Raw genomic sequence first — 9,268 nt, forward strand, 5'->3', positions numbered from 1 at the left:
AACTAAAATCATTTAAAGACAAGTTGGACTTTGAAGGGAAATTGAATGCAATGAATAATGAATACCGCTTGGTATTAAAATTACAATTAGAGCCCCGTTGGCACTGATTATAATGGAAGGGGCTTTTTTTTTTTTTTTTACAGAGTTTCATTAGGAAGTGTTAATGTGAATAACACTTATATGAGAATCAGGAAAATGATTCTAATAATGTTGTATAAGATATGTTGTATAAATATACAAATAATTTTAATAATAAATCACAACAAATGACATACAATTGTAATTACAAAAACGACAATAGTATGATAAACGAAAAACTTTTTATTATAACACAATATAATATGAAAAACTGGTTTACAATATCCAGTTTTTTAGCTTTAACAGTGAGCCAATCAGACAAAAGTGCAAGCAGATCAGGAGCAGAAGATGTTAGAGCAACAATAATAATTGGAAGCTACTATCAAGGTTCATGGAGAAGACGACTTTGCATTTTGGCTTGTAATGACGATCTAGAAATGACTTGGCAGCTGCATACCTAATAAAAAAGCAATTAACATTGGTTAAAGAAAGTTGAAAAGACAACAAGGGGACAAAAAATGAAGAAAGAAAACCCAACAAATATGGAGTTCAAACCAAAATGTGCATTTATGGAAAAAATGTGTTATTGTATAAAATTATGTCATCATTATAGTACCAAATCATTGTATACATATCTTTATAGTAATAGAGAGATGTGGATGAAAATTTGTATACAGGGACTACAGGGCATCAAAATTGGTTAGTCCATAATGCTTGGACATATATCTTTGTCAGCGTGAAATCAGGACGGAATTGAATGTCAAGTGTTGGTCTTATGGATGAGGAATGTGCTATCTAGGATTTATAAACAACAAAAGTAAGGTAGTAGTCGTAAGGTTAACTAGGATAGTCCCTAAGATACAGTAAGATAGTACTTGTAAGGTTAAATAAGGTAGTACCTTAGGCACATTAAGGTAGTACCTTAGGCACATTAAGGTAGTACCTTAGGCACATTAAGGTAGTACCTTAGGCACACCAAGGTTGTAACTCAGATGCCATAAGGTATTACCAGGGGTGAAAAAGATGGCTAACCTATTGCAACATAACAATGTCATTCTCAATTAAGGAAATTATCTATTCAGTTTAATTGCTTGGTTTTTTTTTTTTTTTAAACTAGGTGGAAATTGAATGCTGAAGCATACATACTATGGTTGACCATGGTAGTACGTTGGATTCACAAATTAACTACTAATTGGGAAACAAAGTTAGTAGGAAAGTTGTACTCGGTTGCACGATTCAAACACTGAACTGTGGAGAGAGTGTTATAGTAAGGTAGTACCTAAGGGACATTTAGGTAGTACATATGATACGTTGAGATAGTACCTAAGGTACATTAAGATAGTACCTTCACACTATTATGAGTAGATAATGTACGAAGTGACTAACCAATTAAGACAAAGTAATGTCATTATTTAATCTACAATAAAATGAAATAAATGTGTCTTCAGTTCGAAAATGCAACATTTCTCCAACATTAAGGACAATAACCAATTGGACCTTACTACATAAAGAGTAGTGAGATAGGACCTATGATGCATTAAGGTTGAACCTAAAGTGGATGACGATAGTAAGTGAAGTGCATTAGGGTAGTACCTAAGGAGAACATTCTAAAAAATAAATTATTTTTAACTAATGCCAAGGACAATTCAGGACATTGTGTACTGAGGGAAGATGTTGGACATATATCCATTCAGCGTCAAATTAGGATGAAATTGAATGTCAAGCATAGGTCCTATGGTTGAGGGAAGTGCTACCTAGGATTGATGAACAACCCAAGGTTCACGAACTCACAACCTAAGCTTCATTAAGTTAATAACTAAGGTTGACAATGGTAGTCTCTAAGTTGCATTAAGGTAGTACTCCTAAGGTTCAATAGGGTAGTCCATAAGCTACAGTCAGAAAGTACTCCTAAGGTTCACTAAGGTAGTACCTTAGGCACATTAAAGTAGTACCTTTGCCACTTTAAGGTGGTGCCTTAGCGATATTAAGGTAGTCAATCAAGTGCAATAAGGTATGAACTAAGGTGAACGGGGTGCATAACCTATTACAACATAATAATGTCATGCTCAATTAAAGAAACTGTCAATTTCAACCAAATGACTCGGTTATGTATCAAACTAGGATGAAATTGAATGACAAAAATACATCCTATGATTGACCATAGTAGTACCTAGAATTCATAAAGTAATCATAGAGTGTTTATGAAGCTAGTACCCAAGTTATGCTTGGGTGCATCGTTAAGGTTCCCAAATGTGGAGACAATGTGGTACAGTCAGGTAGTACCTAAGGGACATTAAGGTAGTACCTAAAGTTTATTACGATAGTACCTAAGGCTCAGTCAAACATTGCTTACATCTAAGGTGAACAAACTCACAAAAATTGCAAAACATGATGCCCACGCACGTTGCAAAGGTTCACAAAGGTTACAAGCCAAGGTGTGCTAAGGTATAAGACCATAAATAGCCTCATGACTTCACATAGAGCATGTAGGATGTGTTTGATATGGGAATTGGATTGGAAATGGAGCTGAATCATAATATAATATAGAAGAGATGAATCAAAATTCTATTAGGGGTTAGAGTAGGTTCCCATCAAAATGAATACATCATTCATATTCTCATATTATAAAACAATCTAAACAAATTAATGAATGGAAAATGCCATTGCTATCCATTTCTCTTTCTCTGTTCTACCTTCACAAACATTACCTTATAGTGTTACTCAAGCATTATTGGATTCATATTTCACGACATTCATGCCACAATAAAAACAATAGAGTATCATATTTTCTTCATTCTATTTAACAATAACCATTGTAACACATCATGGAAGTTACCTTTGGTGCAACATTCACATTTCCAAATACACCAATGTTGAAATAATAAACAAGACAAGGCACCAACCTACAAGCATGCGGTCTAAAATCCACCTACGTGTGAAGCTATCACCTCACCACTGCACACATATTTCGGAGTCCAACAACCACTCCACAATCGCTGATGTGCTCCATTAAAAAAATTAAACAAACAAACAAACAAAACAACACTAAATACAAATTAATTACCTTAAGATTTTGGTGGGGGTTAGGCCAAAATGCAACCCAATAAGATGAAGAGGAGATTTCTTCTTCATGAAGCCAATATTTCACACTTGCCGTTTTCGTTCGGGTTCACTCAGTTGAGCCAGAATTTGAATCACACTGTTGCTTCCTCAAACCCTCTTTTTAACTGGATGTTGTTACCATGAAGTGCTTCATTTGCTTTTTCAGAAACCACACAACAAAGAAAAATGTAGATTCAAGTTTTCGATTGAAGGTTTCTTCTAAAAAATGTGCCATATTTTGCAAATTTAAATACAATTTTTGATTCACGGTTTCTTCATTGAAATGTGTGAAATTTTGCAAATTTAAACACGATCTCCTTTCCAATTAGTTGTGGACATGAAAACGGAGGAGAGAAATGTTCCCAAAACTTTGAGAGGACGAAAGAAAGGGAAATTTCAGTCTCAGTATCAGTTGGCTACTCCAGACATTTAAAGACAAATAGGTTCGACTAATCGGGATGTTAAGAGAAAAACAGAGAAGTCTGAAAATCGAGGAAGATGGGTATCAATTGGGTTTGTTGGACATGAAGGTTTTTGCCGATTCAAATTTCAAATGACCTTTTGAAATGCCAAGTTTTTGAGATTCCGGCTTAGGGAAAATCTCAAATTTGGTTGCTGACAAACTAAAATGCGGATTTAGGGCTACGGGAGTTTTTCAGAAGAAAGTTAGATGTTCATTCTAGTTTCAACTCTAGGTTTTTTTTTTTTTTGGCTAAAATGAGAGAGAGAGAATGGGACAACCAAATGTTTAGATTTGGAAGAGGCAAATTAGGGATGGAGAACTATCAGATTTGGGAATTTTTTCCAATTCAAACAAAGAATTGGTTTTTTTTTCCAGTTCTTTGTCAAGTTGAGTGGTTTTTTTTTTCCCTGAAATTATCAATTTTCACAATTTTTTTTAAGTATGACGTGGAGGCTATTTTGCTGTTGATGTAGAAGACATCGAGGGCAATTTGGGCAGATAAAATTAACTCAACACAGAGTGTACAAATCTCATATTATTTTGCCCATTAATGATTGCTTTCCATATTTAATAAACTTGAGGTTTGAATATTATATTTTTTTTTATATAAATAAAGGCCCTAAAACACAAGTTTCCATTTTTTTTTTTGGCAGAAATATTACCAAAAAATCGACAATAAATTGGAGAAATATCGGCTATTTTTTGTCGTGACAACCAATTAATGAAAAAAATCGGAGATTATCTATGATTTTTTGGTGATATTTACTGAAATTTCTTATTTTTGATATATTACCATGATTTATCGTGTCGAAACCTTTCTATACACAGGTAAATCGGCAAAATTTCGAATATGGCCACATTTTCGTCCCTGCTGCAACCAACGACTAAGATTCCGGGACGTGGCGGCGCCACCCCTTCACCAGCACCGAAAAGAACTTAAATTACCTGAACACCCTTCACAAAGTCACAAATGCAAAACCTAATTTGGGCGAGTAACCCACTCGAGTCGCCCTTTTTGGGTCATCCTTGCTCGAAACTCGTCATTCAGTCTACCAGGAGGCTTACCAGAAGAAGAAGAAAGGGAGGAGAGAGAGGGAGAGAGTGGGCGGTCAGGGCAATGCCTTGTTCTTCTAAAAATACGTCGTCTTCTTCTAGAGATGACAATGGTGCCCTTCGTGCTTTCAAGCTGAGTGAGTCCACGTTTTTGGCTTCTCTTATTCCTAAGAAGGGGATTGCTGCTGATCGATTCGTCGAGGCGCATTCTAAGTACGATGCCCGTGAGGTTGTTGTCGCTATTTTTGGTAATTTGAAATTTTCTATGGGGGGTTTTGGGTCTGTTTGGGTGATGAGAAAGTGATGGGAAATGGGAAAAAATTTCTGGGTTTATTTATTGGTTTATGAGAAGTGGGCGAAGGACACTAAGTGGGATATGGGTGTTAGTCGTTTTTTCTTTTTGGGGGTCTGTTTCTGTTTGGGTCCTGAGAAAGTGGTGGAAAATGAAAGATAACTGTTTTTTTATTTTTTTTGTTGGAGTTTTATGTTGTTTTGGTTAAGATATCAGACGTGAACCTTCAGCTTTTTCCATGGTGTCTTGAAAGTGTTGTTCATGCTAAAACTTAGGAGTCGAATGTGGGAAATGCTTATCTCTTGAGCTGTGCTGGGTTGTATTTCTGATCTTAGAGTGTTGTTTTTACCCAGATTCTGGTGTGTTACAAGTTACCTCAGGTGGGAAACCGAAGATCTTTGATGTTCTTGATTCGTATTATAAAACTACTTGTTTGTCACGGTACTCTTACAGCAATATTTACAGAGTACTTTTTCTTTTTTCAGCCTTGGCAGTGGAGATATTGATACCTCAACTGTGGTGAAGGCCGATTCAAACGGTTGTCTTGGTGGAGCATCAGGTTTGTGTCTTAAAGCATTGACCTGTATCGTACTTTTGAGCATGAAAATAAGCCCGATCATGATATTTTCAAATGTACACATTAATAAAAGTGTTGATTCTAATTAAATTAATATTATTTTGAATTATTATGCATTAAAAAGATTATTATTTTTGTATGTTCCTCACACTCACATTCTGTGCTTTTATCCTAAATTTGTAATAGGGGCATCTCTGGTTGTAAATTCTTCATGGAAGAACCCTTCTGGGGAGTGGCATGTGGGTTATAAAGTCGTATACGAGCTTTGTACAGACACATTGACTTCTGGTTTGAAGGTTTGATTTTAATCATGAACTCATGACTTATTGATTTGATACTTAAGACTGGGATCACCTAAGTTCTAACTTCTCATCTCTTCCCCTTGTTTATTTTGTTACAGAAAGAAGGAAAAAGTGGAACAAAAAGCATAGGAAGCAATAGCTGAGGCTGTAAAGCATCTTGATGAATTTGACCAGGTTTTGGATAATTCTGTTGCTTAATTTCTTACATGTTGCATTTTTTTCCAAATCACCTATTCCGTATTGCACTTAACTTCTGTTGTTAATTAGTCAGTAACTCTGCATAATAGACCTGCAAATTATTGACTTTAAAAACATCATTCAATTCTTGATGCACTATTATTGTTTTCACTCCCCCTTATTGTAAGTTGATGTTTTTTGATACTTTATTGATGTCCGGGCATTTTACTTTTTGTCTCTTTGTATTCATGTTCATCTGGAGAAATTCAGTATGCTAACTGCATAAAATGGTAAAAGATTTTGGATAAGGTCAAAAGTTTCCATCTGTTAATAAAAGTTTATAAATAGTTCATTTACAAGCTCAAGCGGTCCTCAGGGCATCTATGTAATATATTGCTGACACGTTCTTGTTTCAGTATTACACTTGCATTTCCTGCATCATGCCCATCACCAGCTATTATATGATTTGTTGTAAATTGCCTGGTCCAGAAACACATTAAGAAGGGCTTGTGAAGACCTCCAAAACAGGGTTGACTTACTCCAGAAATAGGTGGAAGTGAGTTTGGAGTGTTTTGGATTACTTTTCTCTTCTAGTCCACTGGACTATTTTATTGCTTCAATTGTAAGTAACCATGTTTATATATTTTAGAGCTATGATGACAAGGGACCTATTATAGATGCTGTTGTTTGGAATGGAGAACCATGGAGGGCCACACTTGATAGGCAGAGTCTTGAGGATGACCCAGGGTGTTGGAAATTTGCTGATTTTGTAACCGTAACTAATTATAGGTATGTTTGATCCACCAGTAACAAAATTGTGTGCTGGAGTATCTTTTATATTTTTCTTATAGTTTTCAATGGTAATAATATGTGTTTGAAAGAAGCTGAAACATCCTTTCTATATAGGAGTTCTAATTTTGATGCAGTTTTTCTGGCTTAAGGTGGATTACTGTTGTATGAATTATGAAAACTGTTGTTGAGTTACTTCCAATGAAGCATCTGAATTTGCTCCCTCTGATTTATTTTGGGGAAAAGAAAGGGGCTTGACTGTGCTTTTTGGGCTTACATAAAATCAATTGGCAGCATTTGAAAGCTCAACTTGATTTTGATATTGCATGGTGTTTTGAAGATTCTGTTCATTGTTAGTCCAGCCCCAGATCCTGGAGATGGAACTTGCACTTGGAAACAACCTTTTATGTTGCTTGCGATAGGCATTTCACTTGTCTAAGGCATGACTTGCCTTCTAAATTCGCATAAGCTCCTAAGGTAAACAGCTTAGGAAAGGCCTTGTCTGAACAATAGTCATGCAGAGAGATGTGAAGCTCAAACACAAATATGCCCAGAAACGAGAATTTATGTTGATGTTTCAAATCTTTGTTCTGGCTACTTTTCTCAATCCTCTGATTTTAAGAATGTATTCTGATTACCACTGACTTGTTGTTATTATTATTATTATTCCTTTTTTCTTCCATCATATCTTATTCTTCTTTTCTTTTATCTCACATCTAGGCTAGAGTTGGAGATGAAGAAGGTGTTTTTGTCTCCAACGACTTTAATGTTATGTACGCTGACTTTTCAGAATTGAAAGAAAGTTTGGCATGTTTAGCAAACCCGATGCTTGCACATGTGTCGTTAATGTATATGATCAAGGCAGTATCTTGAGTATAGTGACAGATAGCTTCCCCAATTACCATTTGAAAATAACATGCTGTCTTCCTGCATTTCCTTTACAGTAAACAAAATATGCCATTGTTGTGCAAGAGCCAATGTTGAATGAAGTTGGCACCTGGAGCACAGATCTTGTAAAATTGGAGACACATGCCTAGGTTCAACAGAAACAGGAACAGGCTTGACCAGATCATTAATAGCTGCTGTCAAGGTTGGTTTGATAGTTTGTTTGTTCTTGTAGTATATCAGCATAGTTTTCTCTATCAATGATGGTGGTGAATTGATTCTGTAGAAATAACCCATGTAACCTTTTCTCTTGTGGAGGAAATCAAGGACTGTACATTGTGTGTCTTCCTATTTATAGGGACGTTCTTTTCTAGTTAATACTTTCACCATACTCTGCCTGCTCTTTGTCCTTATACTTTGTCTCTTGCTTAGCTAAGTTATGTTTTCAACACTTAAGGTATTGGCTATGTGACATATATAAATATTTTATTGATTAACTTCCATTCTAGAATTAATTTGCTATGGAATTAATTTTGATGATGATTAATGTGCATTTTATTTGCAGCATAAGTGTGATCTCGTCAACATGAGTTATGGAGAACCTACAATGATGCTTGAATATGGATGATTTGTTGACCTTGTTAATGAAGTATGAATTTCAAAACTTGATATTTGATTGTTGGCATGACGATTAATTTACAAATTCTTCTCTTATTAATCTTGTACGCTCTCTCCATTAAGCATTGACCGCTGTGGGCTCACCTGGTGGTACCACTTCACTTATTGTTGGTGTCGGTGCGTATGTACTTTCTCCTGCTATGGCTGCTGGAGCTCATTGTGTAGTTGAACCTCCATCTGAAGGCCTCGAGTATTCATGGTATACAATCTTCCCTGAAGAAAGTTTTTGTGTTTCAGCAAGTTGCTGGCAGTAAATTATTCATTTGAATCTTAAAGCATAGCTGAACGAAATGGGGTGCAGGTCTAGCCATGAACCAACAGTTGATGGTGATCTTTGGGTGTGCATAAGCCCTCCACGAAAATTTGATTTTGCAAGTGCATTATGTGTTACCATATGATATCTTTGTGCTTATGAAAGTAATATTTAGATGTGAATGCCATTTAGAAGCTGCACTTAGCATACTGATTATGTAGTTATGCAGATGGTCCTCATTGTTTGAGGAAACAGGTTTTTCTTGTTGCTTATTAGTATTGAGCCCCATAAAGACTAAAGAGAAAAGTTCATGAGAATAAAATAATTTATATGTTGGCATGAGTATTTATATTTGTATCCAGCTAAACACTCTACCTTACACATCCACCCTAAAACATCAATCCTATTAACACATTCACTTAAAAAATTTTAATATATCTAAAATAATTTCCTCGTTATTCTCTTCCACACCTACATTCTTCTTCCTTCTATCTTCTTCTTTCAATTTTTTCTCAACAACAAACCCTAACACCTTTTTTTTTTAATCAAATCTTGTTTTCTAAACAAGAAAGTATTTGAGATAAGTCTAAAGCTAATTTTAACATTTTTTATACATTTT

The 9,268-nt window shown here is 35.3% G+C and overlaps 1 long non-coding RNA gene across 14 annotated transcripts; it reads left to right on the forward strand.

Annotated features, from left to right (window-relative positions):
• The first annotated feature begins 4,410 nt into the window (after positions 1–4,410).
• Positions 4,411–8,994, forward strand: LOC104879363 (uncharacterized). 14 transcript variants are annotated; one of them, XR_009465726.1, is made up of 11 exons: positions 4,458–5,368; positions 5,474–5,547; positions 5,752–5,861; positions 5,966–6,041; positions 6,534–6,600; positions 6,694–6,833; positions 7,554–7,681; positions 7,778–7,923; positions 8,284–8,367; positions 8,460–8,595; positions 8,698–8,994. It is a non-coding gene; the product is annotated as an uncharacterized LOC104879363 (long non-coding RNA). The 14 variants fall into 14 exon arrangements; XR_002029996.1 differs by lacking the exon at positions 7,554–7,681 and having other exon boundaries at positions 4,460–5,368; positions 8,460–8,994; XR_009465732.1 differs by having other exon boundaries at positions 4,420–4,944; positions 5,342–5,368; positions 5,966–6,600; positions 6,694–7,923; positions 8,460–8,994.
• The last annotated feature ends 274 nt before the right edge of the window (positions 8,995–9,268 follow it).

Source organism: Vitis vinifera, chromosome 5 (genome assembly GCF_030704535.1).
Source record: "Vitis vinifera cultivar Pinot Noir 40024 chromosome 5, ASM3070453v1".
NCBI classification, from domain to species: Eukaryota; Viridiplantae; Streptophyta; class Magnoliopsida; order Vitales; family Vitaceae; genus Vitis; species Vitis vinifera.